This window comes from Aythya marila (assembly GCF_965140915.1).
Source record: "Aythya marila genome assembly, chromosome: 7".
Lineage (NCBI taxonomy): Eukaryota > Metazoa > Chordata > Aves > Anseriformes > Anatidae > Aythya > Aythya marila.
In genome coordinates, this window is record NC_139048.1 from 881,046 (window position 1) to 892,377 (window position 11,332).

Genomic DNA, 11,332 nt, shown 5'->3' on the forward strand with positions numbered 1-11,332 from the left:
ACCGCGCGGCTCCCCGCCGGGAGGGAGGGGGCGGCTGGCGGGAAGGGGGGGGAAAGATGAGGGGATGAGGAGGATGAGGGGGATGAAGGCGGTGATGAGGAGGATGAGGAGGTCCCCGAGGTCCCCAAGGTCCCCGGCGGCTCTGCCGTGCCCGGGGCAGGTGCGAGGCCGCGGCCGCCGCTCGCCCCGTCAGGCAGCCACCGCAGTCCTGGCGGCAGCAAGAGTGGCGAAGTTCTGAAAGTAGCGTTTTTTTGGTACATCTAGGTTTTTTTTTTTTTTTGTTTTTTGTTTTTTTTTTTTTTTTCCCTGAGTCGTTAATCCAGATGCTTCCCCAGAGGATACACATAGTGAAAGCTCCAAAAGTGCGATGTTTATACCCGAATCCCAAAAAGTGAACACAAATAAATAAAATAATTTTTCCCCGTAACTCCTGTGTTGATGGATTTTTGACCCGTGAGCCCCTCGGAAGGTGAGGGGCCTCAAGCTTCGTTGATGGCAGCCCTGAGCAGAAGGGCTGGGGGTGCTGGTGGGGCTCAGCGTGAGCAGGCAGCGTGCTCGGAGCCCCAAGACCACCCCGAGACCACCTCGAGACCACCCCAAGAGCACCCCAACACCACCTCGAGAGCACCCCGAGAGCACCCGCAGCGTGGGCAGCACGGCGAGGGGCTCCGTGCCCCTCTGTCCACCCTCCTGGGGCGCCAGCTGCAGCTCTGTGCTCAGCTCCAGGGCCCCTAGCACCAACATAAAGGGGGCTGCAGGAAAGCTGGGGAGGGACTCTGTCAGAGGGGTGGTGAGAGGACAAGGGGGAATGGCTTTAAACTGAGAGAAGGGAGATTTAGATAAGATATAAGGAAGAAATTCTCCACTCAGAGGGTGGTGAGGGCCTGGCACAGGCTGCCCAGAGGAGCTGTGGGTGCCCCATCCCTGGCAGTGCCAGGCTGGGGGGCTTTGGGCAGCCTGGGCTGGTGGGAGGTGTCCCTGCCCATGGCAGGGGGTTGGAATTGGATGATCTTTAAGGTCCCTTCCAACCTAAACCAGCCTGTGATTCTGTGATTTAATGTCCTTCTAGGGAAAAGCTAAGTGCTTAGAAAGGTAACAGGCTGTTTTGGCATGTCTTTACTGGTAGACAGCCTAACTCATGGTGGTGGAAAGTACGCAGGAAGTGGGCGGTGAGCAGAGGTCTGGTGGGCTGTGGTCTTGAATGCAGATCACAAAAGAAGTAGGTGGTCTTGTGTAGCAAGAGCCTCATTAGTGATCAGCAGTGACGAATGAAGCGCTCTGCAGCTGGAGTTCCTCTTTGCAGCTGGAGTTCCTCTTTCACAGGACCTACACTCATCCAGAGGGGCTCCAGCATCTTTCTGCAAAGGCGCTTGGCTTCTGAAACCCGCCTGAGTTCAGTACGGTTCCAGTTAGAGAAGGTTTCTTTAGGCTTGCAGCCTCTCACTGATGTTACTTAGTTCCTCAGTTACAGAAATATATTTGAACAAAGTTATCTTTATTTAATTTCTAGGCATGGTACATGGTCCATTTACGGATTCATTACTTTGTTTGTGTTATTTATTCCTTATGCACTGTATTGAGAACTTAAGAATTTAAGTGAAATTAATTTCAGCTTGCTGTTCTGTGGGTGTCTTCTTTGTAGGTATGGGAAAGTAATCTTACAAGGCAACTGGATATTAGTTGCTTTTCATTTGTTATCACATCTCTGCTCCGGAAAGAACTTGTGGGGCAAGTTCTGTGATTACCAAAACTCTTACTTACCTGTTGAAAGTTGACCATTTTATTTTCTGATTGACTGGCGTGTTCAGACCATACTGATTTTCCAGTTATATACTTAAATAAAACTAATGTTTTATGTGTCATAATTTTGTGGATACCTTGAAACTTTTGTTTTAATAAAGGAATAGATCACTAGTGGATCCAAATGGTACTGATTTTATTTCTAAGAAACTCAATCTTGAAGTTTTTATAGTGCTTTTATCACTTTGTATTAGCAACAAACACATCTAAAAACAAATTTTAAATGTACATGTGCTATGAGTAGAATAACTGTAGCTCACATGCAGGCAGGGGCTCATGCCTTGAAATCTTATATCAGCCTGAAGTGAGCACTGGCTTCATTCTGTTATTGAACTGGTAGGGGAGCTTTTATGTCACATTGTTGGCCTCAGTCTGCTTACATCTTGACAGCAGCTACTTCTGTTGGATCACATCTATGACCTCAGAATCTAAGATTTTATTATTATTATTATTATTTTTAACAAGCAGTTAAGCAGTTTTAACAACTTAAAAATTAAAATAAAATTTCAACAAGAAACTACTTTTATTGGCCATTTTTGTGTACAGCAAATTGCCATTATAATTCCTTGTATGTATAATAATAAACTTTTAAAAATAAAACAGTTGGATATCACTCGTGTCTGTGTTTTGAATATCGCCAGCCATCCAGGGAGGGATGGAGGTAGGGGTGGGTGGAGGACAGGCACTGCGCAGTGTGGCCAAAGGCAGTCAATGCAGCTGCTGCAAGGAAAACCCAGGCTAGATACGAGGACCCAGCTCTTCACAGGAGGGTGCTCTAATGCTGGATGTGGTGCCCGGACAGGGTGAAAGTCCCATCCTTGGGGGAAGTCCTGTCTCAACTGCCCGAGGATGTGAGCAGCCTCATGCACTGTTTCAAAGTGACCCTGAGGAAAGCAGGAGCGTGGGCCAGCCCTGGGCCAGCTGCCCTCCGGGGGTCCCGCCTAGCCAAAGGGGCCAGGGTCCTCACTGTGCAGTCACTGTTAGTTCTCAGCTTAGTATTTTTGTGTCTGCCTGCTTTTTGTTTCTTTGCTTTCCACTAATGTGCTTTTGGGGTGAACTGTATGCCTTTAAATCCCATAAGCATAAATTAATGTGTGAAATTTGGGAGAGAATTCAAACGCTGGCATAGGTGCATTCTTTTGGAGGAATCCTGTTCATCAGAAAACAGAAATTAAAATAACCAATAATTAAGTCTATTGAAGTGGATGCATGTATTTGTTGATTTTGTAATGTCTGTGTTTTATGAGCAGGATTTTTTTAAAAAAATGTTAGATTTGTGTGAAGTTTTTTTTTTTTTTAAGTTTAATATGTATACGGAAAGCACCTGCTTTCCATTATATTCAAAGAATAGGTTAATTAAAGTCAAGGAACTAATTAGCTTTTATAAGCTTTCTGAAGTTTTGAACGTGAAATACAAAAGGATGTGTTGACAGAGGAAGATTCAGACAAATATGTTCTATTGCTTGTTTTGCAGTGAATAAACCTGCTTAAAGTTGTTGGGCACTTGTGTGGGATTTTCCTAGAACATTTCTGTTCAGTTGCTTCTTCTTGGGAGCTCACGGTGTCACCACCAAACACGTTTGTTTATCTCGTGCAGGGGAGGGCTGTGTACTGCAGCCGTCCAGAAGGAGGGGGTCCCAGTGGTTGTCACTTGTCACTTGCCTCCAGTTGCTGGGAAGCTGTTCCAGGAGCCCGGGGGGAGTGGTGTGGCGCAGGCTGCACGATGAGGGGTGCAACACTTCTGGGCACTTCTCAGAATTAAAGCACAGCGTGTTTGCCAGGGCTGTTTCTAGTTTAGTGGCTTACTGTTGTGTGTTCGAGTTGCATTTGGAAGAAAGTGACGCTGTGCTCTTGCCACACTTTGCAAGAAAAGCTCCTGACAGAGATGTTTCCAAATGTTCTCTCGAAATAGCATCCTGCCCAGCCAGCTGCCTCGTGCCCCCTGACATATGCTGTGTGAAGCGTTGTTGTTGCCAGCTCACCAGCAGTTGTTTCTCGGCGTGTTTCCCACTATCTGTTTATGATTAAATGAACCCCAGTTCTTGGCTGGCACTCTGATATTGGTCTTTGACAACTAGTGCCTGAAAACAAAGCATGTTCAAAGCGTATTTATATTTTTTTTTTAATGTAGTGCAAGCCACAGAAATAGCATTTACTGTAAGGAGAGAAACAACCGGTTGGCATAAGGAATCAGATTTCACTAATAGATACATATTACATGCTAATTGACATAAAAACCATCTGATTAGTTCTAGGTGAGAGGAGCAACAGATTTTCCCATGGGATTTTTGCCTCTCTTCCAAGCTCCAAAGAAAATCTGCGGTTTAGAAGCTGGAAAATTACCTTACAGCCAGGTCTTTAGTCTAATTACCTGTATTTCTTACCCTTTGTTTATCAATAAGGTGTATAGACGTATGCTGAATTTTAGCCGTGGGCTTTAGATTGCACTCTGTTTAAATGTGGCAGCTGCTGTCCTTGTTGCCTTTCCCTCCACCCCCAGACCCAAATGCCTGCCCTGAGACCTGTCCCGAGTTACAAACCCCTCTCAGGGAGGTGTCTGGTTCTCACACCACACTCCCTGCACCCAGCCCAGCGAAGCAGGCCCCTTCCCTCATGGGACAGAGTCTCCCATGAGTCTCATAGGACTCGTGGCTCAGCTGGTGTTTCTCTTGGCCTCCTGCGACGCCAGTCCCGCAGGCAGCGCCATTGCCTTTGCTGGCCGTGTCCCGTGCAGCAGGGCCGTGCCGTGCCGTGCTGTGCCGTGCCCTGACGCACTGAGGCCTGTCCCGCTGGCTTGCCCCGCCAGCAAGGGCAGCTCTTCCAGGAAGAAGCAGCACGGCCTCGTTTCTCAGCGCTGCCTTGGCCGCCGCCGCACATTTCCTTTATATATTATGGATAGCTTCTGTATGAGGGAACGGAAGGAGTGATGGCATGTGCTTTGCTCCCTGTTTACAGCTGCAGAGGCAAAACGTGCCCTGGTTAGTCACAGTTTCTCGCCCTGCTTGCCTTCCAGTACCGCTGACCTCGAGTGAACCTCAGGCTGTTTAGGGAGGAAGGAATGTGAGGAGCAGCACAGGGCCGCAGGTACCGCGCTGCAGCTGACTGCCAGGATGACCTTGGGAACTTCAGCTTCAGACAGCTAAACACAGCCATTTGTTTTTCCCACAAATAGAAACAAAAGAAACTCTCTGATAGCTGAATCACCTCCCGGCTGAAGAAAATGTCTGTTCTATTGTGCTTTTCATGCTCTGATCCAGTAATTGCTCTCTGGCATTGTAAGGAAAGAACTCGAGCTAAACAGAAACTTCAGGCAGCCTCTGAGCACAGTGTGAACCCTTCTGTACACAACACTTCTTCAGCAATGTCAAAAATGTTGCTGCTGGGAGAGGAGCCTGGTCACTTGGTAGCCCGGCTGAGGAGCCACGAGAGTTTCCCACTAAATGACACTGGTGCAGATTTGGAAGTGTTTCTGTAGGAGTGCTATTTTCCCTCTCTGCACGGAGCAGCTCCTGCCCGTAAACGTGCCCTGTGCCTGCCATTCCTTGTGGCGAGTGGTAGTCGTCTGCATCGCTGAGGACGGAGACTCTAAGCATAACCAAGTTAACAGGTTATTGCTATTGGAAGAAAAGCTATTAGGGTTTATTATACTGTAATTTATAATTGGATTTCTCCTGCTTCCTCACTTCTTTTCCATTTTGGCCTGCCTAATTGCATTTTATGTTTAGTCTCCAGGAGTTTGGTCCATTCTTATTGCCTTAATTCGGATATTGCTTGAGCTGTCTGAAGGATACCACCTTCTTCCTTATGTCGTCCTGTATCAGCATGCTAGTGGGCTTTGCTGGCTTTCTCCTGATTTTTTCCAAGCCTTTTTAAGTGATGGTATCCACAGGCTGTGAATGCTCTGGATGGAGTTAACAGCTTCCATGCCACCTGTAAGGATTTAGTTACCTCAGTTGCTTTACTGTCTACATCTGATGAGCGTCCTTGTTTCCTGTAGCCTGTATTTCTCAAGTTGATCACAGGTTTTAACATATTCTAAGTCTTTGCTCTTACAGGGAGGCTGAACAGTATTAGAGTTGCATGTAATTCTTTCAACTACAGCATTTGAAGTGAGATCTTGCATGTTACTCAGGAGCAAGCCAGGGTTCACATCTCGGTCTGTGCATTCTCTCTGTTCCATAAAACAGCAGTTGGTAGTCCCTAAAATCATGTTTGGAAATTATCCCCTAATTTGGTTTTGGCCCAGTCCATGTAGATGGGGACAAACATGAATGCCCTTACCCTCGCATTTCCTGCCCCTTTCCCCTCTCAGATACCCATCAGCGTGCCAACAGCTTGCCTGCCTGGCAGAGCAGCAGTAATTCTGAGCAGTGCCACAGCCTTCACGCTTTGGCCTGTACGTGCAGTCCATGTGGACTCACGGCTGACAGCAGGTTTTTTACTTAATTTTATCGTATGCTGTGGCACTACTGCCCCACCAGCATGGTCTGGCCTGTCTTTGCTGCATGTTTTTCCTCACGGCGTTGCAGAATTGCCAGTCTTTGATTATGCCTAAACAGTTTGAGCAGTTGTTTGAAGGCTGAATGACTCCAGGTCCCTGACCACTGCCAGCGGGTGTTAAAATGCAGCTTGTTGCCCCTGGCTGATGCTCTGCGGGGGGCCTTGCACCAACGCACCCACAGGAGCCTTGCTTTTCATCTTCTTTCCTCAAAAACTAAGTCCCTCCTCTGGGTCCTCTTTCCTGTGTCCTGTCGGTGGCACCATTTTGCAGAAACTATGGTTGATGGGAATGGGCAACAGCTGCTTGCTGTTCCACTTGGAGGGAGCTTTCTTCCTCAGCTGTGGATCTTTGGAAGTTTAGCAAAATATTCTTATAGCAACCCTGTGTGGTTTTGCGTCTGTTTGCCTTCTGTCTTCTGGCTGATGTGGCCCATGGAAACAATTTTAAAGCACAGAGAACATGAAGTATGGCTGCAGACTTGCTCTGCTTGAACATCACGAGGTCATAATCGCTTGGATGGGAGCCACGCCACATTTTTGGTTCTGAGTTCAGATAGTATGTTCTGTGAAGATGTAAATCTGTTTCTGCATTTCAGCTTTCCTCAGTCAAAGCAGAAAAGTGCCAGCAAATCCTAAATGTTGTTTCCTATGGGTGTTTTCCTCACTTTCAGCTAGTCCTCAAAGCCCTCAGAAGACCTTTGCTGCTTGCCCTTTCCACGCACAGTTGTCCTCGGTTCTCAGCACTGCTGGGGGCTATGTGGCTTATTTGCATAAAAGCAAGGAATTCGGTCTTGTTTCAAATCAGATTCACATCACTTAAGTTTATTAAGTGCCCTTCCAGTCGCTCAGCATTGCGCGGCCGCTGCACCTGGGGAGCTATCGGGAGGGACCTGGTGTGGCAGTGCAGTCTTTCAGTTTAAAATGTGAGCCAAATGTTCACAACCCTGTTAATGTAACGAAAAACAAATACACCTCTGTTTTGTCACTGGCTGTTTTCTGATTTAGTTCTCAGAGGATTAGAAGAACATTCAGTGATCTCTAACCGAAGTGGGCTCTGTTTTGGGGATAGCCAGTGCCACTCACTTGTGATGCACCACCCCCCTAGAAATGGCCCATTTTGATATTTTTAGACCTAGGCAGCTGGTTAAGTACGAACATCTTGCTAGAACGTTAATTTTCAACTTACTTTTGACAGGAACTTATTATTTGGTTTGAATGGAATTGCTCATCTCTCTGCTCCCAGATTAAAGCAGGAATTATCCTGATTTCGCAGCTCTGAGAAGACGGATGTCAGACACAGAAGTGAGTTAGTCATATCTGTGATAGTGAGATTTCTGTTCTGTGACACTCTGCTAAATGTCACAGTCGCATTCCCACCCAGCCGCAGCTGCTTCGTTCTGTGCCACTTCAATTAAAACTTCAGAATAATTCCAGACATCTCTGGGTTTGTCCAGCCTCGCCCAGGTTTTAATTGCAACTTGTGCATTTTCCAGTGGAGAAGAAAAGTTATAAACCTGTCACAACCAAGTTATGAGTCACTTCTTCAGCTAGGTGTGGCTACAGATACTCCACTCCTTGACTTTAAGGCTACGAAGCCATTACCCACCTTCTGACAGCATGGCAAATCGAGCCCGATAGGGGATTTGTTCAACTCTGAAGTATTTCTTCCTGCATAAAAATAATCCATGTGATTGACAGAGTGGGAGTTAGGAGAAAAAGAAACACTTCCATCTGAAGAAGATAATATTTGAATCCTGCTGTAAACACCTCAGTTAGGAGAACACCTATTTATTTGAACACAGGAATGTTCTGCAAAAATACATGTAGTTATTTAGAAGACCTATATGTGGTGATATACATAAACGTAGGAAATGACGTGTCTTCTTTTTTCCTGCTGCAGCTTTTCTATTTGAAGGGAAAGAGGACATTTTTGTTGTTCTTCTTCTTCTCCTTACCATTCTGATGGTAGGATTTCAGGAGGGGCAAAGCACCAAAGGGCTGTAGATAGCAAATTCATGTCTTAAAAATAAACAAGATTAACAAGCCCTTCTACTTTCATTGTTAGCTACAGTAGGAAATGCATGCTCTGGAAGCAGAGCACCCAGGGGGTGGTCAGCTCATCAGTCTTTGAATCAGGGACAGTGTGAAGTGAAACTCTCCAAGTATGACTCATTTATTTATTTATTTATTTATTTATTTATTTATTTATTTATTTATTAATTAAGAGAGTTGGGACTAAATGAAGTGTTGAAATCCTTTTGCAGCCAGACAAGTATGCTGCCTAATGTCTGTCCGACAGAATGATGTTAGGTTTGGTTGGCTTCCAGACTAATCATCCTTCTAAGATGTTTGATGTTTTGGTAAGCATTAAAGGTATACTGAAAATAACATGAGTGTTTAAGCCACGGTGACATAATGGAGCAAATTCAGTGTTGAAATATGTAGAACTAATGTATGCCAGAGCTACGTCTGGCTGGAAGACCCACAAGGAGTCTCTGAAATGCCAGCGGACAGCACTAACACCATGTACGTCTTACTATAGGCTCAACATGCTGAACTTTTAAATAATTCTAAAATTCTTCATTTTGAAGTCTGTTTGCCCTGTGCACATTTCAGCATCGGTGGTGTCCAAAGAGGACTAGATCCCACACCTGTGGAAGTGCCCTGTGTATTTTGGATTGCTTTTCTGCATGGTTGTGCAACCTCACAGCAGGAACATGCTTAGGGACAGGGACAGGGCTGCTGGCCAGGCAGGGCTTGTGAGGCAGAGTGTGGTCTCTGTTCAATGCGAGGAGGTGAAGGGAGCTTTTGTGAGCCAGCCTGCTGAGAAGGGAGCGAGTGTGCTGTCCCTTGGGGCTGCTGTGCCTGCGCAGCCCGCTGGGTGCCTGCTGAGGCTGCTGGAGCTCCGTGCTGCCCGGGGAGGCTTGGGCTGCAAATGGTCATAAGGTCCTCGTATTGCCCCCAATAGATCTGAGCTTTGCACATGTGCTGCAGGTCCTCCGCAATGGTAAAAGAAAAAAAAAAGTAAAGAAATGCTATTGCTTATTTATGGCTGTCATGATTTCCTCCACCACCCAGCCAAATTGTGGCTGCGTCCTCAGCATGGCACGAGCTGCTAAGCAGGGGTTTACACTGGGAGGGAGCCAGGGCACACAAAGGTCTGAGGGAAAGGGACATGGGCATGTGCTAAACATTTATTTCAATTATCGAACTGTTCTGTACTCTTACCACAAGCTCATAAAATTTCCTCTAATCAAAGCAAATCTGTTTTCTTCAGTGATTCGGGAGACGTAGGAAGCGTCAGGGAGAGCTCGGCTTGCTAGCAAGCTACCAGAGCAAAGTCTCTTTACGGGAGACTTTGTTTTGTTTCTTTTTTTGTAGGGAGTCGAGCTGCTTGGCATTCTGAGAGACAAAACTTACTTTGAGGCAGAGAGCCATGCGGTGCATGCAGAACAGGTGCTGAATGCGAGGAGAAGGTGCTCGTACGCGTGGCACATGGGGAAAGCCATGGCAACCAGGCAGCTTGCTGGAGCGCTCTGCTCTGCTCTGCCTGCGAAACCAAGAGCCAGGCACTGCTCCTGGGAGGGCAGCAAACTGGCACTGAAGGCTGCTGTCTCCCACCCTGTCTGTGGAAAGCTTCTTGTTGGTGAGCAACTGGGCAAGGCTGGTCTCTTCCTAAAGGTCCCTGCCTGAAAAGCGCCCAGCAGCTTTGGGGGGGGGGGTGTTGCTGCTGTCTCCTCTCTGTGTATCCCCCCCCCAGCCCCTGGCTGTTCTATGGAGCATCAGCAGAAGGTGTGGAGATGTGGAGGAGTGTGGGGGCAGCACGAGCAGCCTGAAGTGTGGGACATTCCAGGAGCCAGCAGGTACGGGGCAGGCAGCTGAGAAACCCAGCCACAGCGGGGGGGTCCCAATTAGCCCCGTGCCTGAAACGGCTGGAGTGAGATCTGGAAGGGCCAGCACACGGGGTGAGCTGGGGATTTGGGTGTAGCTTTGTGGGACTTCGCTGGTTTTGGGAGCTGAGGCGGCCTGGAGTTCGTGCTTGTCTGCTCAGTGCTGTGACTTTGCCCTTGTGCCTTACCCTGTTCTGCTACAGACACCGAGCCTTCATCCTATCTCAATTATTTTTATGGAGAGTTGTGTCTGTCCTTGTCTCCAGAATTTAGGCTGTGGTAACCATACCCAGACTGCCGTGTGAACTGCCAGTAAGGTGGATATATGCTGCGTCCTGGCACTGCGGTGTGATCGGACAGAAAGTGAGGCTGGCTGCTGGAAATTAGGCTGTGATGCTAATAGATTCCTCCTCTTTCTAAGCATTGTTCGGGTAGTTTGTATCACTTGAATGCTGTTTAATCTAATAAATTACGGACTGTGCATTCTAGAATGTTATCTTTCGCTGCCCAGTGGTGAGAACACTGCCAGCTGGACCCACTGTGCCAGTCCCAGATCGTGTATTTACCCTGATAAGGGAAATTCGGCTAACCACTGTGGTACAGAAAGCACAGGGTTTTATCTATCAGCTGTGGCTATAAAGTTTTAAATATTGATTGAGGTTATAAGTACTGTATTTTGATTTCCTTTCAACTAGTTAGTGGGCTGCAATTAAAATCTCATACAAATACACCATTTTGTATACATACAAACTCATACAAATACACTCCATCTGGCAGATTAAAAATCAGGAAGTGTTCAAAATAAGGCTTGCTTTTTCTTCCTTCCTTCCTTCTTTCTTTCTTTCTTTCTTTCTTTCTTTCTTTCTTTCTTTCTTTCTTTCTTTCTTTCTTTCTTTCTTTCTTTCTTTCTTTCTTTCTTTCTTTCTTTCTTTCTTTCTTTCTTTCTTTCTTTCTTTCTTTCTTTCTTTCTTTCTTTCTTTCTTTCTTTCTTTCTTTCTTTCTTTCTTTCTTTCTTTCTTTCTTTCTTTCTTTCTTTCTTTCTTTCTTTCTTTCTTTCTTTCTTTCTTTCTTTCTTTCTTTCTTTCTTTCTTTCTTTCTTTCTTTTTCTCTCCTTTTTGCTCTTCCTCTCTTCCTCTCTTGTT